We start from the raw sequence: 24,655 nt of genomic DNA on the forward strand, positions 1-24,655 counted from the left end.
CAGTCAGGTTTGGGAACCAGTGGTCTCGCTAGTTCACCATTTGGAGCAGAAACACCTGCAGCTGCAATGATCTCAGTCATGACTTCCTTCCTGTGCTGCCCCTGGAAGCTCGCTGTTCTCCCAAAGCCACCGTGGTTGGGTGGCACCAGGATTCAAAAGTTCTTCCTTATATGGAACTGACGTCAGCCTGCCTCATTGTTACTTCCAATCATTGTGTGTGATTCCTCCCACCCAAGCTACAGAGACCAAATCTAATGTTTCTCACATGAGGCCATGCAAGTATTTGAAGGCAACACTCCCATTCCTCCTGTCCCCACCCCATCTCATGTGTTCTCCTTTCAAGGCTAAAGATGCCGGAACTCTTCCTTGGATATAATTTCCAGGCAATTCCCTCTCCTGGTTACTTGCTTTTCTAGGTATTTCCATTTTGAAAATATTAACAATGCATCTGGCAGCAGGTAACACCCAATCAGAGTGGAGACCTGGGTATGCCTCTCATTAACCTTTACGTTGTTGGGGAGGGGCGAGGTCCTGGGAGAAGGGCTGAAATGACCTGGGGGCTCTAAGCAGCAGCTATTCACCAACTGGTACTGAAGCATTTCAGTGTTATAACAGTCACTCTGGCCATCCTGGTGCACACTTGCCAAATATCAGCCTAGTCAACCTCGCTCTTAAAACAACTCCAGAGGCGCCTGGGTGGCTCAGTCGGTTGAGCATCTGACTCTTGATTTTGGCATAAGTCACGACCTCAGGGTTGTGGGATCAAGCCCCACTTTGGGCTCTACACTGAGAAGCCTGCTTAAGATTCCCTCTCTCTCCCTCTGCCTCTCTCCCCTCCTCTCTCTCTCTCTCTAAAAACAAAAAACCAAAAACCTCTCTAGTTTGGAACATGATGCCGTAGAGGTGGTCTGAGGCACAGAGTTGAGTGGGAAGGTGTCAGCTTGCAGACATCTGCATCACCCAGTAGGCTGTGTGTCTGGTGGTAAAACAAACCTAGGAAAGATTTTCAACTGAAGAGCTGTGAAACATTTTTTATGGCACCTGTTTATTGCAATTTTACATTTGACTTCTGAATCTGAATGAAGGTTCATTTGTCATGAGATTTACAGTTTATTTTTTCCTGCATTTTTGGACTCTTGGGCTGGTCAGGCAGCATGTTGTCCTGTTTCATGACTTTGTCCTATCTGCAGTTGATAGCTTTTGACATCATTAAGGACAATAAGGTTGCAGAGGTGGGGCTGAACAGACCATACAGCCACACACCTCTAGAGATCTCTCTGTAGCAGTGTTCAGTCCATTCATTCTGACTGGTTGTAGTTGGAAATTACTGGGAGAATTTTTAAAAAATCAAAATGCCAGACTTTACCTCAGACCTTTCGAGTCATCTCCTCCAGGGTATCGATTTTTACACAAGCTCCCCAGGTTAAGTGTGACACATGGTCAGGTTTAGGGATTGCCACTTTAATGCTCGCTAGGTATTATTTTTAAACTTTATGAATGCACTTGCTGGATAGGTTTTTAGTACTTTTCGTGAAATTTTTTCAAGCCTAATACCTTTAAAAATCCTCTTTATTCATGACTCCAAAAATAGTATTACTGTTAATATCTTTTCTAACTTGGAGTCATTACTTCCCCTGAGGAAAAATTTTCTCATGATAAAATGGAAGCAGTTACGTGACTGGTTCTTTTTAACATGTTCTAGAAACCCCCCCCCCCCCCGGCCCCGTCTCCCCCCTGCCCTCCTTCACGCTCTCTGTTCACCAGTTTACTTTATTTGGGGATATTCTGAATCCACAGCTTTCTTCTTTGAAAAATTCACTAACATAATCCCCTCCCCCCAAATTGTCTTCAGCATACATTGTCTTCCACTGCTCCAATTGAATGGAGTGGGCTGATAATATATTGATTTTGTTTATCTCATGTAGTTAGCAGAACTTAGAACTTCTCATGTGATAGACATTCTTCTGAGAGGTCTACACATATTAATTTATTTAATTTTTATAACATGTTATGAGGTAATATTATTGTCTTTATTTCTCAGATGAAATTGAAGCAAAAGAGGTGAAGTAATTTGCTGAATGTCATACATATAGAGAGAACGGACCTGGTTCCAGATTCCATGCCCTTAGCTCTTAGCAAATACAAAAAAGGATAGCAGTAAATTGCAAGCAGTTTTTAATTTGATGTTTTTCTGCTTTTGGCAGTGGTGGTGGTGGTGGGGAGTTTGATGTAAGTATGACAGGTGTCACATAAATGAACCCACACCAGAAGTGGCAGTGGTTGCCATCTGGACTGTTCGTTTTTCATTTACATAAATTTATGAGTTCTATACATTGAATTCCACGTAGAAAATTCTCCTATTTTTTAAAAAATACCCTAGCTCTATAATGTTGAAAATGTGTTTTGGGGTGCCTGGGTGGCTTAGTCAGTTAAGCATCTGCCTTCAGCTCAGGTCATGATCTCATGGCTTGTGGGTTCAACACCCATGTTGGGCTCTGTGCTGCCAACTCAGAGCTTGGAGCCTGCTTCAGATTCTGTGGCTCCCACTCTCTCTGTCTCTCTCTCTCTCTCAAAATTAGATAAACATTAAAGGGGCTCCTGGGTGGCTCAGTCAGTTAAGCATCTGCCTTTGGCTCAGGTCATGATCTCACGGTTGGTGAATCCTCAAATTGTCTGCCCTCAGCATAGAGCCTGCTTCGGATCCACTGTCCCCCCGCTCTCTCTGTCCTCTCCCACTTGCACTCTCTCTCAGTCTCTCTCAAAATAAATAAATAAACTAAAAAAAAAAAAAACCCATAATAAATAAATAAATAAATAAATAAATAAATAAAAAAGTGTGTTTTGAAATGAATAAGGGGAATGCAACTGTACAGATTTTGTTCTTTCTGTCTCCAATATAATGAAAAAACAACTGACAATGAATAATGTGGACCTTCAGGATGTAGCCTCTAACTTTGCCCTTAACTATACTGTTCTAGCAGACTTAGGTTCATTTCTTTTATGCCCCTGTGACTTGGCCATTCATTCATTCCTTTGTTAACTCAACAAATATTTTTTGAGAACTAATCATACGCCAGATTTTGGGGGAATAATGACCAGAAAAATCTAGGTTCTTATCCTCATGGAGCTTAGACTCTAGTGGAAGAAAAAACATAATCAAACAATCAAAATGTCCTCCATAACTGTACTGTGTATAATTTGTTCCATCCTAGCAATTATCATAGTGAATTATAAACGTGGAGTTAACAGCCTGTCCCTGTTCTGATTCTAATAGGTTTGAGGGAATGCCCTAGGTTTGTTTCTTCTCTGTGCTCCCTGTGTTTGCTAATTCACTTAGTACTTAATTATGTGTTAAATCAATATGTAGATTCATGTTTTTCTAAATATGGATCTGAAATAATTGGCCTATAGTGATTCCAATTTTATCTTTATAGTTCAGAATGTGGAAAGATAATGTCATTTTGGGAGCAGTTCAGGAGCGTTTTAGGGGCTTAGTTAATGAATGGTAAGATGATTTGGCTGACATCTTTGCTGAACCACTATTAGAAATTTCACCATTTTCTTAACATAAAGAATATAGAAGATAGATGAAATTTCTTAATAATCAGTCATTGAAGTATTTGGACTCATAGAGACATTAAAGATCACCTGACTCAACCTCCACATATTGTCAAAGAGGAACTTGAGGGCAGGGGCTAATGAATTTAACCAAGGCCACATAAATGTTAACAGAGCCACAGCTGGACACTGAGCTCTGCACAGTCATCTTTTTTTTTTTTTTTTAACGTTTTTATTTATTTTTGAGACAGAGAGAGACAGAGCATGAATGGGGAGGGGCAGAGAGAGAGGGAGACACAGAATCGGAAGCAGGCTCCAGGCTCTGAGCCATCAGCCCAGAGCCCGACGCGGGGCTTGAACTCAGATCGTGACCTGAGCTGAAGTCGGACACTTAACCGACTGAGCCACCCAGGCGCCCCTGCACAGTTATCTTTAAAGCAAAACAAAATGAATACTCGATGGTGCTTGGTTTTTCATTTCATTTCATTTCATTTCATTTCATTTCATTTCATTTCATTTATTTATTTAAAAGTAGTTGCCTTTTTTTTTTTTTTTTTAAATAGAATCAGTTCTCTGTGTGGTTGTATTTATTTTTGAGAGTAAGAGAAAGAGAGAAAGAGAAAACATGAGCTAGGGAGGGGTAGAGAGAGAGGGGGACAGAGGATCCGAAGAAGGTTCTGTTCTGACAACAGAGAGCCTGATGTGGGGCTCAAAGTCACAAACCATGAGATTATGACCTGAGCTGAAATCAAGAGTTGGATGCTTAACCAACTGAGCCACCCAGGTGCCCTGGTTTTTCATTAAAAAAAAAAAAAGAAGAATATGTGAATTTATTTTCCCATCACGGTTTACTGAAATTTTAGAATTTATTGATTAATTGACTGAAATGGCCCCATATTGTTATTTACTGACAAAAGCAGATCTTGCTACAACACACGTTATTCATGAAGATTAATTATCTTGTTCATTCTAGTCTTCCTTTTTTTTTTAAAAAAACTTTTTTTCAATGTTTATTTTTGAGAGAGGGAGAGAGACAGAGTACAAACTGAGGAGAGGCAGAGAGAGAGAGGAAGACGCAGAATCCAAAGCAGGCTCCAGGCTCTGAGCTGTCAGCGCAGAGCCTGACGCCAGGGCTCCAGTTTATGAACTGCAAGGTCATGACCTGAGCTGAAGTCAGGCTCTTAACTGACTGAGCTGCCCAGGCACCCCTAGTCTTCCCTCTCAAATGGGTAGTGCAGAAGCTTATAGAGTAAGATATGGAGATTGCGGTCATAGGGAGGTTGCTGGATTCAAAGTCAGCTTGCACAGGGAAATTAAATAGGCAGGTTCAGATCTGCTTAAAAAGGAACAGCAAAATAGCTAACTAACTGAGTGGGTTTTCCTAGAAAATACATTGATTGGGATTATACATATGCAAATTCCAAAATACATTTTTCTAGTCAATGGAAAAGTGAAACTAAACCATTCTGTTTCATTTTTTCTAATCTGTAGTTTCTATCTTTGCTGGAAATCCAGACAGGATCGATTCTTAGAACCCTGCAAATAGCGATTTCTATACTTTAAATTATTTGTAGGATAGTGAAATTATTGAGCCCTGGACTTGGGTTTCTTTTCTTCCAGTTTCCATCTTTTCCATTCATTGATTCATTGATTGATTGATTCATTTTTTATCCAAGAATATTTTAAATCTATGTGTTCCTCTGTATTATGCCTGATCAGAATACGACTGTGAGAATTAACATTGACAAGACTTACAGTTTATTTGGCTCAGCAGCACCAAGAAGTGTCAAGGCACAGAGCCCTGTTACATTCTCTGATGTCACCCAAAAGCTTATGGCCTCTGCAAACACAATTCTTCTTTAAAACTTACTACAGAAATATCATCTAGTGACTTATGTAAACATTTTGGAAACCATTTCTGTATTTCATTTTATATTATTTAAGATGTTTATAAATCTTCCAAAAGACTACTGTGTTCTAGATACACGTCTTTCAAGTTTCATGTTTTAATTGTAGTATTTGGATATTAGGCGATGAGATGCGTATTCATTCAATTCAGGGTTTTATAAACTAGGGACAGTGTTTCTCAGATATGTTCTGAGGGTCCTGGGCATGTGCAGGATGGTGGTTGATAGTTCAGAATTATCACAAGGGAGGTGCAATTTCATGTGTGCCCAAACATTGTCTCTGGGAGGATAAATACATAATGTCACACATAAATACACACATACCAAAAATGTGTAGGTAGTGCTGAGATTAATAAAATGCAAGTTAATTAAAAAATGATTCAATTTGTGAATGTTTTTTGTCATAATGTCTTTTCCCAGTTAATAATTATTAAGTGTTTAAACACTATCATGTGTATTCTCAAACTATTTTGGTATTAAAAAAGGTTTTTATACTCAGAAAGACCAGAAGCCACTAACATAAAATATGTCCCATAATAGGCTTTGTTTTTTTCTTGGTGAAAAGTTCACATCTTGTTCATTCTCCTGCCATCCACTTCAACATTTTAGTTTCTGTCTTCTATACTTTTTCTAATAGTTTTTTTATGTCTTTCCTTAGACGAGGTCATAGAAATTTCACACATATTTTTTGTCATACAGAGGTGAGATAACAATGTGTTGTTTTGTTTATACCACATTTTCTGATGATACTAAATATTTTCTGGGTTCTCCTGGTGGCACCTACTCACTGGGCCTATATTCTAAGAAAGTGCCTTCCACGGAATGACTTTGTCATTTGAAGCTAAGGGATGATTTCCTGTGATGTCACCTGGCCCAACTGCAGGGTCCTCAGGCCTCCACTCCTCTTCTGGATTCCCCTTGCCTCCCCCACGTAGGAATATCAAACTGGCATCCACATCCTCATCCTGTCATTCCTTTTCTTTCTTCTTCTTCTTCTTTTTTTTTTTTTTTTTGTAAGTCAACCTCTCCTTTTATGTTGGCTCTTTCTCCTATTAACACCCTTCAGCTCTCCCATCTTAGAAAATAGAACCTTCTCTATAGCCCCATATCGAATCCCATGGCTCCTCTCTTTTCAGGATTAGAACAGCACTTCCTGAATTAGTGCTCACCTTCATCCCCGCTTCCTTACCTCCCGTTCATTCCTTAGCCTGCGCTCATCTCTCTGGCTTCTGCCTTCACCTATTCCCTGACACTGTGCAGGCTTAGGTCAAAATGGAACCCCCCCCCCCATTTCAAAATCTAGCAGGCACCTTTAGTTCTTATTTCAGTTGCCCTCTCCGGAGCCTGTGAACTACTTACTTTGACTGGGTCATGCTGTCACATTCCTCCAAGGCTTTCCCTCATTTTAGAGTGCTCTTTCTCTTTTCTTTAACTGGCTGACTGCCATGCAGCCTGGAAGATTTCGTGTTGGTGGCACTAATACGGGAGGCTGTCCCCAGTCTTCCTGTCAGCTTCAGACTATTAGGGGCTCCTAGAGCACCCTCTATTTATCCTTTTTAAAATTTTTTATTTGTATTTTTTAAATGTTTTTATTTATTTTTGAGAGAAAGAGAGAGACAGAGAGAGCACGAATGGGGGAGGGGCAGAGAGAGAGGGAGACCCAGAATCCGAAGCAGGCTCCAGGCTCTGAGCTGTCAGCACAGAGCCCGACGTGGGGCTTGAACTCACGAGCCCTGAGATCGTGACCTGAGCCGAAGTAAGATGCTCAACCGACTGAGCTACCCAGGTGCCCCCTATATATATATATATATATATATATATATATATAATATTTATATATATTTATATATATATTTATATATTTATAAATATAAAATATTGCCATATATATATATATATATATATATAAGCGTTTTTCTATTGAGAGAGAGACAAGTCCTGGCAGTGTGGAGTATGCTTCAGATTCTCTCTTTCCCCCTCTGTCTCTGCCACTCCCTAGCTCTCTCTCCCTCTCTCTCTTTCAAAGTAAATAAAAAATCATAAGAAAAAAATGTTCATGTCAGTTTCTCCTTTGGGTAAGTAGTGTATGTTCATTATATCTAAATTAGAAAATCTGGTGAACATGAAGGAGAGCCTCTAAGAAACTTGTAACCCAGAGAGAACCACTACTAGTATTTTGAGTTTTATCTTTCCGTTGCACACATACACACATGTTGATGTAGCCTATTTTTTATTTTTATTTATATTTATGTATTTATTTTTTAATGTTTATTTACTTTTGAGAGAGAGAGAGAGAGAGAGAGAGAGTGAGCAGAGGAGGGGAAGAGAGGGAAGGAGACACAGAATCGGAAGCAGGCTCCAGGCTCAGCTCAGCACAGAGCCTGATGTGGTGCTCAAACTCACAAGTTATGAAATCATGACCTGAGCCAAAGTCAGATGCTTAACCAACTGGGCCACCCAGGCACTCCTTGATGTAGCCTGTTTTTTAAAAACATAATCATGTATCTTGAATATTGTTCCATAATCTGTATCAACATTAAAAAAATTTTTTTTAATGTTTATTTCTTTTTGAGACGCAGAGAGACGGAGTGTGAGCTGGGGAAGGGTCAGAGAGAGGGAGACACAGAATCCGAAGTAGGCTCCAGGCTGTGAGCATGGAGCCCGACGCAGGGCTTGAACTCAAGAACTGCGAGATCGTGACCTGAGCCAAAGTCAGACGCCCAGCCCACTGAGCCAGGCAGGCACCCCTGCATCATCATTTTTAAGGCTTCCGTGTATTTGCTTTGATTATATCCTAATTTATTTAAACTGTTCTCTTTTCCCCTCTTTCTCGCTATTGTTTAACATATTGTCTTGTATACACGTCTTTGAAACTTATCTCATTATAAACTAAGGATACATTTCTAGGAGGGGAGTTGTTGGGGCAAATGGTATTTACAGTTTTAGGAATTTTTTATATGTTCAGCCAAATTAATCTCTAGAAAAATCTTGTTTCAATTGATAAGAGTGGCTGACCACATACCATTGTAGTTGCTGGCTTATTTGATGTCCCTTCCTAAATTTTTGGTGCTTGAGTGTGCTGATGCTGTCTTTCATGGAGATTCCTATCAGAGTGGCAATTATTTGTTGAAGGAATCAATCTATATTGATTTTTTTTTTCAAGGAAGCATATTCATGCCTGGCTTTGGGGAAGAGATTTTCAAACACAAGTAAGTTAGGATAGATTTAAAAGTGGAGTACGTTACAGCCATCGCACATGTTGATGTAGATGTATGGAAATTGTTTATAAATAGGCTGCCATCCAAAAAGAATAGGCTATAAACAGTATATGTAGCATGAATCCCTGTTTGTAATAAACACCTATATTCATAAATTACATTTACAATATTGAAATTGGGGTGTACTATGTTTTATTATCTGTGTTAAAAGGGTGCCCGTGAACCATTCTATAACCTATAAATAAGCAATTTAAGTCATCCATTATACCAGTGCTTTTTCCTCATCATCCTGACTTTTCCCTTACCAAGAGATAACAGTGCAGTTTAGCACCATGTTGTAGGCTAGTTCACTCAGCTTTCCTGTGAAACTTTTCTAACCAGTGACTTAGGAGCAATGATGGCCATCTGCATCCTCTTCCAAGGTGTGTTGTGAAATTAGCAAGATTACTTGGTGTTTGGGAGGAAAATTCATGTAGAAATCCTGGGTGTTTCTATTTATTATTAATATGTACCCTTGAGTTTTGAAATGACTCAGGACTTAATGTGGCTTAATGTGTGTAATGGGAGGCTACTTGGGAGGAGGGAAGGAATCTGATGAAATGTAACACAATATTACTAGCAACATAATTACATTTATCACTGTAAGAGACTATAGCATCTTGTTCCTTAGCATCCCTGATGATGTAATGATACATTTGTGTCTTCTGTCCTTTCCTTTCTTCCTTTCTGACAATTTTGCCTGTTGAAAAACTTTTAAGTCATCTGGGTACTGACTCTGTTAAGAGAGAAACTTTGCAAGTTTCAATTTGTGTACATTTGTTTACCATCCTTATGTCAACACTAAAAAAAAAAAAAAAACAAAAGAAACAAAAAACCCCAAACAACTGCCTGGCAATACTTGAGGTAACACTATTTCTGTTTTTCATTCTATCCACAATAACATTCTTGCCTTTTCTTTGATAAGGTGCCAAAATAGGAAGGATGGAAAATTCTGCTGCAATTGTTAGATAAATCACTTTCCAGACAGAACTCATAATAATTGCTACAGATTGCTGGCCTCAAGGAATATTTCTTTTAATTAAATGTTAAGGAGATGAATTATAATTTTTAGTTTATTTTATGCCTTTTAACTTTTTAGGAACTGTCTCATCCGTGGCCATAGAAAGGTTTGGGCAATTCTAGCATGAAACCTAATGATAATAATTACTATTAATTATCAAGAGCTTATAGAGTTCTAAAATTATTCAGTGCACCTCACATGTTTTACTTCGTTTATTATTCTTGCTGTTATTTACTATCGGGTAGTTATTTAATCATTTTATGGGGGCTCCTGGCTAGCTCAGTTGGTAGAGCATGCAACTCTTGATCTTGGGGTTGTGAGTTTGAGCCCACATTGGGAGTAGAGATTACTTAAAAACAGAATCATGAAAACTTGCAACAAAACAAAACAAAATAATTTTATGGACTTTCTAGCTTTCTCATATGCTCCATGCCTTCTAGTCTTATAGGATATGCTATGTAATCTGTCCCTTACTTTGATCAATTTTGGAAAAAATAATAAGTACAATTGTCATTTATGGAGCACTTATTAGTTGCCAGTTGCTGTTCAGACAGTCTTGTTCCTACTTCCCTATTCCTGTCTTTCATATGAGGAGGGTGGAAAGGTTAAAGTTTTTCTCCATGTCCCACAGAGAGTAAATGTTAGAGCTGGAATGAGAATGCCGCTCAGAGTGACTCCAAAAAAACAGGCCACTTTACACTCTGCCACCTGTTCTGTGTGACATATGATGTGAAAAGAAGAACATATTCTGTGAGTTATGTGAGTAATTAAAAAGCAGTAACAATAAGGAGCTCTAAGTGGACGTTAACAATATGAGCCTAAAGTCGTACAATTAATTAAGAGGTGCCTTAACTTTTCTTTCTTTCTTTCTTTCTTTCTTTCTTTCTTTCTTTCTTTCTTTCTTTCTTTCTTTCTTTCTTTTCTTTTTCTTTCTTTCTTTCTTTCTTTCTTTCTTTCTTTCTTTCTTTCTTTCTTTCTGTTTGTTTATTTTAAGAGAGAGAGCAAGCAGGGAAAGAGCAGAGACAGGGGAGAGAGAATCCCAAGCAGGCTCTGCACAGTCAATGTGGAGCCTGACACGAGATCTCATCTTACAAACTGTGAAATCATGACCTGAACCAAAACCAAGTCAGACATTTAACTGACTGAGCCACTCAGGTGCCCCAGAGGTGTCCTAATTTAAAAAATTGACTTATAATTTGGTTTTATTTGCTAAAAAATGAATAGGTCAGGACCTAGAAACATCTGCTCTTATAAAAGCTTTTCTAGATCATTGGGCAACTGATAGAGCTTCAAGTTCAATTTGCTTAACATCCATGGAGCACCTGCCATGTATTGGGTGCCAGTGTAGAAGTAAAAAATATAAGTAAAGGGTGTTGTAGTAGGAAGGGGCCTTAGAAATCACATAGCCTATTGGTTGTCACTCTGGATTCCACAGGGCCTTTGGGTTCTACCCTGGTTTATCTACAGCCATCGCTGGGCACAGGGAAGAAAGGAAGAGACAGGGGAGACAGTAATAGAATTCTGGTTCTCTCCTGTCCCCTTCCACTGGAGCAGCTCCAAACTTTTACTTATTGGCCCTTTTGAAGTTTCTTCCTTTTACAGAGGAAGAAACTTAGGGACAGTCAGCATCTGAGGTGAACAAATGGCGGGTTAAGAAGGCACAAAAATAGGACCCTTCCATTTGCCAAACCAATGAGCTGCATAGTATTCTTTATGCTCTCCATACTCTTTATAGGAGTGAATTTCACTTTTATCATGTTTATGTGATGCTGCAGCCAAGACGGTCATATTGCATTCAGGTGGCCATGTCATAGGCATCAACTAATGGCCACTGTGGTGACTTTGGGGCTTTTAAGAAATTGCAGTCAGTGAGCGTGATGCACATTGCTTTGACCTTTATTGGTGTTACCTCCTCTGGGATTGTTGCCCATGATTCCAGTTGAAGTCCTGCCTTTCCAGTCACGGTTTCAAAGTTACATTCTTCTTAGTGACAGACTAAGAATTATCATGCAAACCCAATTCCATATCTTCTTATCAAACACTTTGATAGAGGAGAAGATTCTGAGTTAGGGGAAATTACTCTATTAATTCTATTTGTGCTCTCAGACTATAATTCTGTAGTCTTTGGACATAATATTTAAAGAAAAGATACATCTCATTCTAGGTTTCTAGCAATCCAGCTTCTATTGCTTTTATCCATTAAGATAATTAGAGAGCAAGGAGACTCAAGTATTCTATATCAAGTCAGAGGTAAGAACTGTTTAGCTAGTATTATGAAAATTATATTAAATTATTGGGTACGGGGCACCTGGGTAGCTCAGTAGGTCACACATTCGACTTCAGCTCAGATCATGATCTCGCAGTTTGTGAGTTCAAGCCCTGCGTCAGACTCTGTGTTGATAGCTCAGAGCCTGGAGCCTGCTTTGGATTCTGTGTCTTCCTTTCTTCTCCCCTCCCCCACTCATGTTCTCTCTCTCTCTCTCTCTCTCTCTCTCTCTCTCCCTCCCTCCCCCTCAAAAATAAACATTAAAAATTTTTTAATATTAATTATTGGCTAGAATGAAAAAAATGTGTTCTAGTTGAGCTTTAGAGCCCAAGACATGGGCTTTTCTGCTGTTGGACTGGAGGACAGAGGCAAGGAGGCAGACTTGGACTTTAAGACTGGGAGGCCTTTGCTGAAGCGGAGGAGACAGGGGAAGCAACGAAATTCAATTAGTGGCTGGTAGGAGCAGATGACATCTGCAGCTGGAGGAGATCATCTAGCAGCTGTGGCTGGATCATCATGGTGACTGTAACCCAGACAAGAAAAACAGACCGTGGGAGGCAACCTGCCTGCAACTGCCTTATGCCAGTATTAAAACAATGTTAGGGCTTACTGATTTTTTTAATGAAGGAGAAAAAGTAGATGGATTTTTTTAGATGGATATGAATATGACGTCCATTAATAAAAATCTTTCCTTCCTAGACTTTCCAGGTAGTTTCCTTTTTAATTTTGCTTTGAAAGATAATACAGTGATAAGAATCCTTGTTTGCTCATTTCTTAATGGACACATTCCATTTTTTTCCTGAAGATAAAAACCTAGAATATAAATTTCTGTGGTGAAGGGTGTATATATAATTAAGGTTTTGGTAGGTAAACAAATTATCTTTTCAAAAGCTGTTGCACTTTTTAAAATGTTCATCTATTTGTGAGAGAGAGAGAGAGAGAGAGAGAGAGAGCATGTGCACAAGTGGGGGAGGGGCAGAGAGATGAGGACAGATTCTGAAGCAGTCTGTGTGCCCACAGCAGTGACCCTGATGGGGGGCTTGAAGTCACAAACCATGAGATTATGACCTGAGCCGAAGTCAGATGCTCAACCGACTTAGCTGCTCAGGCACCCCAAAAGCCGTTGCATTCTTATGTGGATTTCTTACCATTTGTTGGGGAATCACAGAAATTAAGGATGCATTGTTGCTTCACAGACTCCTGAAGTTAGATAAACTCTCAGGGGCTGGATGGATCATTTTTATTGTATTAGATTTTCTGAGTAATCTCCTTGCCAAAGCCATAACCTCTTCCGAGGTCAGTTCCAGCCTTCTCTTCTGTCCTGTCTGCCTTGTTAATACCCGGGGCCCCTAGCTGGATGAACCACTGAGCCAAACTTGGACACACTTTTTTTCTCTTAAGAATTTTAGCCAAAAGGCATAAAGTCTAGGAACTTAGAGAATGTAGCTAGATGTAATAGATCCTGGATCTCTATGGTCATACAGAGTTAAGGAGAAGAGTGGACATATAGCAAACTATATGTTTTGAAAAAAGGTGAAGTAGAAAACTTCTTCTATAGAGGGGATGTAGGGAAAGAAATGGGTGCTGAACATCAGAGACCACGTAGCCTGAGCGAGTCAAAGGTGCAGTCCCTGTGAATCAGTATATTCTGTGGTTCCTTCCATAAGGAGCCTCCTCTGCTTTCTGAAGTTTGATCTATTTCGATCCCCATTCAAGACACCTGACTCCAGGTAAAATGCATAGCATTTACTTCAGAAACATCAGGCTCCAAACATAAACAGAGAACCGTATTTTCTGAAATACAAATTAGAACATGCCTGGCAAAATGACTTTTAAGAATGGTACATTTACATAAAAACTTCTCAGACCAGACCTTGTGGAATTTCATTTACCTAACTTCACCTTGATTTATCTAGTACAATAGTCCTCAAACTTTAGCACACATCACAATTACTTGGGAGGCTTGTTATAACTCAGATTGTGGGACCCTATCCTAAGTTTCTGATTCAGCAGTCCTGGGGTAGGTCCCAAGAATTTATATTTCTGACAAGTTCTCAGGTAATGATGCTTCTAGTCTTGGGGCCACATGTTGAGAACCATTGAGCAAGTGAGAATGTGGGAAAGTCCCTCAGAGAAGAAAATGATACAATTTCTCATGTTCTTACTAGTCACTCTTAGGAGGATCTTCTTAGCATTAACTCTTCCCCTTATCCTCTCCTCCCCTCTACTTCCCTACATCTCCCAACCTCCACCCTGGGAAACCCTTTGTCTCAGCTGCTGTATTCTACCATGGGTGGCAGTTATCACACTGCTTGGCAACTGTTGTATGCCCAATTAACTGCCACATCCTGAGGGCAAGGACCAGTGTCTTTCACTGTGTGTCTTCACTCACTAGCACCATATCTCAACATGACAGGCATGAAATACAAAAGTATTGACTGAATGATAGAATGAATGAGAATTCCTTTCTTTTTGTACTGACTCTTTAGGTCCTTGACAAAGTCCATCTCTGGTGGACTTGATCCCTCCATTTCTCTCCGGTAAAACAGTCTGTTGCTTATCTATTTCTTCACCAGTATTCTTAGGATGTAAGTGGCTTGTCAGGGTGGAATAAAGTAGGGTAAAGGAGAGAGCATGTGTGTATATGCACATGCATGTGTGTTCTGTTTTCCTTTTTTTATTTTAAAGTAAGCTCTAGGCCCAACATGGGCTTGAACTCATGGCCCTGAGGTCAAGGGTCACATGCTCCACTGACTGAGGCAGCCAGATATCTTTTTTCTTTTTATTTCCTTCTTGTTCATGTACATACAACAGCTGTGTGAATTGGTGGAGTTGGGCATTTCCACCAGACCATGTACCTCTTTGAAGAATGTCCCATTCATAGATCAGAAAGTTTTATTTTTACCTCTTGTGGCTTACAACTCTTGGCTTTGCTTGAGTAGCGATGCATAACCCACAAAACTGGATTGTAATTCGTTCATATAATTTCTTGTGAGTCAAGACATTTTGAGATAGCACAAAAAAGTATTAGACTAAGAATCAGCAATTCTGGATTCTAGTCTTAACTTAACCTTTAATTAGTTACATGCCCTTAGCCGAGTCTCCTAATTTGATTTTTCAATGAAGGCTTTAATAAAAATAATCTAAATATTCTTTCCAAATCTTAACACTTTCAGCATCTGTGAGTTGAGAGGAACGTGTTCTCAAAAGTGTGACATGCTTTAGGCATATATTTATTTTGCATGTTCAGGTGTGGCCCATATGTCCTTTTAGATGGTAAAGAGATCATTTGGTGAAATAAAGACATTCCAAAGGGCTATAACATAAAGTTGTGTTGCAGGCAGTCCTGTGTCTTTGGCTATTCTAGGAGTAAATGAAAAAGAGGATAAAGAAAGAGGAACCAATTAGAAGAGATACTTTGCATTTATTCCCATGAAGAAGGAAGCTTGAGTTCTTGCCCAGGTCTGAGTATTTAATTTTTCAGTAAGCAAGAACCAGATCCATCAACACATCCTCTTCTTTGAATATTTATGGTTTGCTCTATATCTTGTCCCTGTGGAATTTCCTGAGCAAAGAGATTGTATGTTTGACTCTTGAAGAAGATAATGTGATCTCAGAAATATGCTATTTGGCATCCGAATAAAGTCCAGATTTAAAGTATCAGCTTGGTCACTTGCTAACTTCTTCCAAATGTCCAGCTGTTATCATTACAATATATCATGTCTTAGTCTTGGGAAGTATAGTTTACAGCCATGTCACAATGGCAGAATAGTTGGTAAGAATGTTTTTTCTGAGTATTTGACTTGTTAAAGAAAAACAATTTGGGGGAAGTGATGGTGAGGGTGGAGAAACATATTTTCATGGTGATGAAGCCACAGCAAATTTCCAGAGGAAGACAAGTTGTCACTTTCTTGACCTTTTGAGATTCCCCATGAAGTTTAATTCTCCATCATTTTTCTACTTCATAGGAATTAGATCTGATTTAAAAAACTGGGCTGGTATATTGTAAGTACTTCCTTTTATGGGAACTGTGTTGAAGGTGATCCTTAAACTACTTGGTGCAACTGAGATATTAACTTACCTTCATTCCCAATGTTCTAATTGTCTTTTCTTAAAAAAAAAAAAAAAAAAAAAGGACAAAAACAAAAAAACCCTAAGTCAACTAGATTGAATTTTGGCTGAGTTGTGCCTCCTTTGAATAACATTTCCATTTGGTCTTACTGGGATACTCAGAAAACCTTAAAATCTTTAAAAGGTCATGTTCCCTTTGTAGATGTAGAAAAGTGCTTTTGACTTCCTGGGTCCCTTTAAAAAAACTTTACCAAAATAAGATATACACATATCAGGAAAGTACACATAGCCTCAGTGTAAAAAGCATTAAGTTTTCGATACTGAACACAACTGTGTAACCAGCACTTAGATCAAGAAACAAAACACTGGGGCACCTGGGTGGCTCAGTGGGTAAAGCATCTAACTCTTGATTTCGGGTTAGTTCATGACCTCATAGCCATGAGATTGAGTTCTACAGTCATGAGATTGAGCCCCGCATTGGGCTGTGCACTGAGTGTAGAGCCTATTTAAGATTCTCTCTCACTCTCCCTCTGCCCGTTTCTCCTGTTTGTTTGCTCTCTCTCTCTCTCTCTCAAGTAAAAACAACAACAACATTGTCAGCATTGCATAAGCCCCCTTGTGCTCTGTTCAGGCTCCTATCTGCTCTCCCCACCAACGATAACTGTGATGTTGACTTCAACAGCATAGACTTCTTTTGCCTGTTTTTATACTTTGATCTTGTTTTGGTCATACTAAAGACATTATTTGCCTATCCAAAAGTACTCTTTTGGATAGGACTTATTTCATTCAATATTACGTTAGTGAGAATCATTGGGTTATATGTACATGCCAATCATTCTCATTTCTGAATAATGTGTAAAAATGCAGTATTTATTTATCAATTTTACTATTGATGGCATTTGGGCATTTCTGTTTCTGGCCTTTATGAATAGTTTGGCTATGAACATGACAGGACATGTCTTTGTTGAATAGATATGTATGTGTTTGAGTCGGATATATTCCTAGGCATGGAATTGCTAGGTTATAAGATATGCATAAGTTCAGCTTTACTAGATACTGCCAGCTTTCAAAAGTCATACTAATTTACTGTCTCATCCTTGGGTTCTTTTGACTCGTGTTTGTGGGAGATGCAGGAGAGAAGCATCAAAGGAAAAGGCTTCAAAAGGGAAGGGCTGGAGAGGGTGCAAGGCCTTAGGACACGTTTACACAGCTGAAAGCGGCTGCGGCTGGTAAGGAACACCTTAGAGCCATTAATGTTCCTCCTTCACACCTGACCCTTCCTAGTGTTCTAGAAATCAATTAATTCGAAATTCAGCCTTGAAATGCTAAACCATTAGACTGATTAACACACTTGCTTAGCTGACTTTATGTAGATAGTCTTTAGCAATTATCCTAATAAAAAGAAGCTTCATTCTGGAGTCGGGGCCTCGGTTCGACTTGAGTATGAGGACCTTCACTTAACTGCACTTTGTCTGCAGACTCATTCTTTGCGACTCTGGCCATACTCCCTGCAACAGATGTTCCCGAAGGTGTAAAGGAAAAAGGGTAGTTGAACAAGTGGCTCTGATATTAAAGCTGAATTGTGGTAAGCTTTCATCGCTAAGGTTCTGATCTTTCCCTAACTCTTACTTAATGAAATCATAAACGCCTATGGCTCTTTTGTTCGACTAAAGGTACAAATAATATTTTGAGCTTCCGTTATGAGATAGGAGATGGTTTAAAATAATTTTTTAAATTGTCTATACTAAAGAAAAATGTAAATATATGAGTCTTTAAAGATTACTCCTCCCTGACTAGTATCAAAAAATGGCGAATGGAACCCATTTTTAAAAAAAAAAAATTGTGGTGTTTATTCAATTTGCTTCCAGCTTCCGCTAAACTAAGAAAGACACATTGAAATGTGGAAATGTTGGAACCATCCTTTTTAAAGAAAGAAAATGCTTTTCAGCAGGGGAAACAACATAACAACTACGAAAATATATGGACATGTCAAAATATTTCTAAAGGAACTAGAATGAATTTGTTATTTAAATTTTTTTAAATGTTTGTTTCTGAGAGAGACAGAGCGTGAGTGGGGAGGGACAGAGAGAAAGGAAGACACAGAAGCTGAGCTGTCAGCACAGAGCCTAAAGTGGGACTCGAAACCTCTAACTGCAAGATCATGACCTGAGCTGAAGTTGGACACTTAACTGACTGAGCCACCCAGGCGCCTGTAAAAAATATTTCTAAAGGAACTAGAATGAATTTGAATACTACCGACAATAAGGACATTTACTGTAAAAAGAAAAAGACACCCACTAAGTTTTCTTTGGACAGCTTTCTTAGAGAGACTGGAGCACTCCAAATTACTCAACTGAATATTTCTAAATTCTTAGATAAACATTATTATTACGAATTAAGCAATTATAAACAATGTATAAATTAAAGCATTTCAGTGTTATAGTCTGCATATTAATTTTAGACAAAATATCATGGACTAGAGTGCTCATATGTGCTATATTTGCATCAGTCTCTGAGGTGATCTACAATTACAGTATTTGATCATATTTCATATTTGACCTGAAGGATAATTTTATTATATCCAGAAGTCCTTAGGATATGTATTTTTAGCTTTATTTTCTCACCTATTACTATGGGCATGTAATTTATTCCATATAAGTTTCTTGGTTCAGAATGAAGTATATAATTAAACATGGGTTCTTTGCAAAAATAAATCATATAGATTCCAGGAATGTATTGTATTATGAATGACAATACCCCATCGAATGTGTATTGTGTGATATGACTCTGTGTACACACACACACACACACACACACACACACATGCATATCAATCCTTGTGGTGTGAAGGAAGGAAAGTTTATTTTTGTAAAAGCAATGCACTATAATATAGCTCAAAGGACCCCTGGGAACTCTGCTCAGATGTTTGGATTTTGTGCAACAAATAATGGTGAGCCAATTAAAGTTTTTCATCAAGGAATGAGATCAGAGGTGTTTTAAGAAGAATGATTCTGGGAGGAATTGGAAGCAGGAAGAAGATTTAGAAGCCCAAACTGGCTCACATGAGAGAACTCTTGAAAGTCCTAATCATCTTTGTAAAACATTATGAACAATTGTTCTATTAAGCTTAAGAATATCATTTCATGCTATAAATACCATCTCAAACCAAATTCTAGTATAGATGAACTACAGATATGTCAACCTTTTAAGGAAAAGGTTTAGAACAAACACATTCCACTGAGAAAAATGAATCCGTGAATTCTCCCCACTCCTGAAAGTCGTAAAACAAAGCCACCCAGATTGGATTTAAAAAGCTGTCTCTGTCCGTCTCTTGGAGCCTCAGTGTTCTATAGGAGTAAACCTTGAGAATGGTCCATTCTACTGTTTCTCTTGGCAACGAGGGTTTAAATGGAAAGGAGGCAACAAGAGCAAGAAAATAAGGGCTATTGTGAAGGAGCTGAGGAGTGGTTGGTGGTAAAGGATGGCAGGAGAGGAGCACTAAAATGTTAATAGCTGTCATGTGGAAATCCTTCTCAACAAAACCAAAGCTTCCATTCTGATTTCAGATTGGTGCTAGATGTTTCTCGTTTGATAATCTTCCTTTTAACATTCTTTTTTTTTAGGGGTGCCTGGGTGGTTCAGTTGGTTGGGCGTCAGACTCTTGACTTTGGCTCAGGTCACGATCTCACAGTTCATGAGTTCGAGCCCTACATCAGGGTCTATGCTGACAGTGCAGAGCCTGCTTGGGATTCTCCTTCTTCCTTTCTCTGCCCCTCCCCTGCTTATGCTCTCTCTCTCTCTCTCTCTCTCTCTCTCTCTCTCTCTCTCTCAAAATAAAGAAATAAAACTTAAAAAAATAAAATTTTTTATTTTTTTCAAGCAACTAAGTGTTTAGAGACAGAAACAGAGAAAGTACTCTTAGAAATGATGTTTGTCTTATCTCTCAGTGTTCATGCTAGATTGCTAGTGTTCAGAATCATGGAAGCATATGAATTAGGCTTTTGGAAAAACCAACCTCCTTGCTTAAGACAAAATGTTCTGTAAAGTGTACACTCCACACTCCTGCATGACATTAATAAATAGGTCCTTAATTATGCTTATGTGCCTCTATTCTTGCGAGGCAACCAACTATATACAGCAGAGCTGGAAAATCCCAGGTGGCTTATGGTTAATGACAAAGGAGCATCAGCAGCACTGACTAATGAGGTATTGAAAGAATGATACAGCCTAATTTTTGTTAAGCCACTGCACAGATAAATGACTTGCTTGATAGTTACCTGTTGACCTTAATGATAATTGTGCACAAAACAAATAAAACAAAAACCCAACAGAAAGTTTTTGGCACAACCTTGGCCAGCATTCTTGAGCACAAAGCCAGCTTAAGAAAAGGGTGGAGCAAACGATCTTGTAGTGTCTGCAAAGTAGAAGAAAGTAGCACATAAGCTTTGACACAGCACAGAAGTTGTAATTTTGTGTACAAGGTATACATTGGAAAAGGACAGAGGCAGTGTGTTTTGATGAGTGAGGAATCAGAGAGACTTTGGTCTGAGTCCTACCAAAGATTGACTCACCTGAGGCAAACCCTTGGTTTTGCTTTCCTCCAAAGTTAACCATGTCAACCATGTCATGGTTTGGAAGTTTTGGGTTTTTTTGAACTTTTTTTAAATGTTTTTTTTAAAGTTATTTTTGAGAGAGAGAGACAGAGCACGAGTGGGAGAAGGGCAGAGAGGGAGGGAGACACAGAATCTGAAGTAGGCTCGAAACTCAGCTTTCAACACAGAGCCCGACATGCGGCTCGAACTCACGAACCTCTAGATCATGACTTGAGCCGAAGTCAAATGCTTAACTGACTGAGCCACCAGGTGCCCTGGTTTGGAAGTTATTGTAACACAGCTTTTAAATATAGCTATTAAAGTTTATCTCCTGACTTTTAAGGGGTTTGTATCTTAAATTCCTTTACCTGATCACGTAAACTTTTGTGGGCATAAGTAGGAGGCAAAAATGCATTGAAAACAAGAATGTTAAATATAACTGAAATATTATTGCTGGAAATGTTAAGTCATCTCTTGAAACATTGAGCATACCAAGAATTGGTTTTGGTCCACCTCAAAAAGCAGGACGTTATAACCTTCAAAGGAAACTCTCCTAGGAGAGGTTAGGATAGAAAGGGCCAAGCTATGTGCATAATTATCAATGGGGGCCAGTTTGTTTTATTGAAAGTCTTGCTCTGCAACTCCGAACTCGGTTCCCACACAGCCTGAAACTGCATAAATGATGGTGAAGGTAAAGGAAATAAATATACTCCTCCTTACTTGAGAAAAGTGAATTTAAAATCATATATATGGGGTACAATGGAAGAGTCAGGATGTGCCTCATAGTACGTAACTCTAAGGAAACCATATCTAGAGTTAACATTTTTAGCTTGACCCACAAAGACTTCATGAAAGGGATTGAGAAAAAATAACTTTTGATATTTGTAAGACATAGAGATGAGATTTGAGGCAAGGTTAAAGGGCTTTTTATTACATATATGTGTGTCATATATATAACCACATATGTATATGTTTGTATATATAAAATATAACACATGCAAAGTTTTATACATAGGTAGGCATGTGTATATGTTTATATATGTGTGCATGTTTATATGGTATAATAAATACATCACAATGACAGTAATCATATTTGAAAGCAAAATGAGAAAACTGACAGAAATCTTGGGAGTGATTTTGAGGAACCAGTGACATTTTAAATATATTCATATAGACCTTTAAGTTTTCCTTGAAAACCAGAGTAATCTAAGCAAGACTTCAAGATATTTCCCTGTGTGAAATAAAGACAAGCAGTGGTGTCTTAGAAGAGACTTAGTGCACTCTTAACCTCACATTAAACTTGTATTTTAGGATAATTTTTTGAAAGAATACATCAAAGCATGTGAAACTGGTGCCTAATTATATTGTCATTAGTATACAGTAGATAGTGTTATCATTCTGCATAAAGCACTATGAAATGAGTACGTTAAGAATATTTAATTATGTGGGTGAGCGAAATAATAAAGGAAAATTGCTAGTTAATTGCTTTTCTTAGAAATGCTGTTAGGGGTGGTAGTTGTCCAGCAACATGATTCATCCTAAAGAAATATGCTGTTGGGCTGCTTTCTGCAGAATTATTCTGGGGAAACTAGGAGGGAGAACTAGGACTTGTTGGTACAGATTTCATTCTTTATTCTCTGTAATGTGCCACTGCCTCTGGGAAGCCTTCCCTGACTTCAGCTGAAAGAACTTTCTATGAGCCCTGAATACTTTGCCTGTACCTCTATCTAGTATGCTTCTCAGCACGTGGTATTTTAATTATTATTCCATGTGTTTGTTTCTCCTTCCAAACTGGGAAATTATTAGACACATGACTGTGTATTATTCTTCCCAAGCCCTAGCTCAGGGTCTGGCACAGAATAGGTGCTTGATGCAGGTTGTGGGGTTGAAAAGTCTCTTCTCATAGAATCAAAGGCAGTGGCTGGGGAATGTGGGTGTGAGCCAAAGGTTCTCCCATTTTGTCCTTTCGGGAGCATCTGAAACAGTCTCATTACCTTTAAAAAGAATCTCCTGAAGAAATTCAGTCTGCTGACAAACTTTGCTTCCTTCTTTTTCTTTTTCTTTTTTTTTTTCAATATATGAAGTTTATTGTCAAATTGGTTTCCATACAACACCCAGTGCTCATCCCAAAAGGTGCCCTCCTCAATACCCATCACCCACTTTTCCCTCCCTCCCACCCCCCCCATCAACCCTCAGTCTGTTCTCAGTTTTTAAGAGTCTCTTATGCTTTGGCTCTCTTCCACTCTAACCCCCCTTTTTTTTTTCCTTCCCCTCCCCCATGGGTTTCTGTTAAGTTTCTCAGGATCCACCTACCCTATGACCCAGCAATAGCACTGCTAGGAATTTACCCAAGGGATACAGGAGTGCTGATGCATAGGGGCACTTGTACCCCAATGTTTATAGCAGCACTCTCAACAATAGCCAAATTATGGAAAGAGCCTAAATGTCCATCAACTGATGAATGGATAAAAAAATTGTGGTTTATATACACAATGGAGTACTACGTGGCTTCCTTCTTTTTCTAAATGAAGAAGAGAGAGAGAGAGGGAGGGAGGGAGGGTGGGGGGAAGAAATGCATTTTCTCCTCTTTACATTTCATCTCATTAGAAAAACATCACTTGGAGGGTATGACTATTTAGAACAATAGAACCATCTATAATTCAGGATCAGTTGTCTTTTGTGGATGATTTACATTATCTTAAATACTCTAAACATGTCTTTTGATCTTCCCCATTTACTCTAATGTGTTATAGATTTGGGTGTGTGTGACAGGAGGAAAGGAAAGTGTAAGTGTTCTACAAAGTAGTTGAACCTATTGCCTTCTTAATATAAAGTCCTAGGATCCTAAGAAAAAGTACATAAAAACTTCCTCTTGAATTATTTTTCTTGTATGCATTGCAGACTTGGGCACCCATCTATTCTCAAGGGTGCATATCTAATGGGGACATGCCTCATAAAAAAATCTAATTTGGAGTCAACAGGGAAGAGGTAGCCCCACATAATATTTAAGAATGTGAATGTACACATAATGTTTAAGAATGAGAATGAGAGGGGCGTCTGGGTGGCTCAGTTGGTTAAGTGTCTGACTTCGGCTCAGGTCATGATCTCATACTTTGTGAGTTCAAGTCCCGCGTTGGGCTCTGTGCTGACGGCTCAGAGCCTGGAGTCTGCTTCAGATTCAGTGTTTTCTTGTCTCTCTGCCCCTCCCCCAATCGTGCTCGCTCTCCTTCTCAAAAATAAATAAACATTTAAAACATTTTTGGAATGAGAAAATGAATTTTATTAAGGAACTCATGCCTTTTATCAGGAAAAAAGCAGAAAGTTGAAAAAAAAAAGTCAAAAAAGTAGAACCATAGGTGGTTTATCATTAAAAATAGAGGAAAATAAAAGTTTGATTCTGAAAGTATCTGTTAAGGATCAGTTGCAGATAATAAGAAGTGAAATAGTTGCTTAGAAAACACGTATCAGCTTTGAGAGGAGGAGGAAAGTGATATGTAAATTACCAACCAGAGCCATGAACCAGCCAGTGTTCAGCTATGGTGGCACTAGAAGTGCGTAATTATATTGGGAATTATCTTCCCTCCCTACCTGCCTGTCTCTTGCAGACTAAAATGAACACTTGGGGTAACACTTAAGGAGGAAAGTAGGAAAATGAGAGCATATTGCTGACACACACATACATGTACACGTGACGAGGCTTTAATGGTAGAGAGGTAATTGTCGATGGATTGCTTTGGAGCTCACCTCTGTTAGTGTTGATCTGGATCCCAGCCTTCGTTCTCTCTCTCTCTGTTTTTTTTTAAGTAATCTCTACACCCAGTGTGGGGCTCAAACCTACAACCCCTAGATCAAAAGTCACACATTCTACCGACTGAGCCAGCCAGGCACTCCCCTGGCCTTCCCTCTCTAAATCAGTGCCTGGCTCCTTCGCCCAGATGTGTGTGTGTGTGTGTGTGTGTGTGTGTGTGTGTGTGTGTGTGTGT

The 24,655-nt window shown here is 38.9% G+C and overlaps 1 pseudogene; it reads left to right on the forward strand.

The window, feature by feature from the left end:
- Positions 1-24,655, forward strand: part of LOC115522926 — a 41,289-nt pseudogene that overhangs the window by 11,600 nt on the left and 5,034 nt on the right.

The sequence above is a fragment of the Lynx canadensis genome, chromosome A1 (assembly GCF_007474595.2).
Source record: "Lynx canadensis isolate LIC74 chromosome A1, mLynCan4.pri.v2, whole genome shotgun sequence".
Classification (NCBI taxonomy): Eukaryota; Metazoa; Chordata; class Mammalia; order Carnivora; family Felidae; genus Lynx; species Lynx canadensis.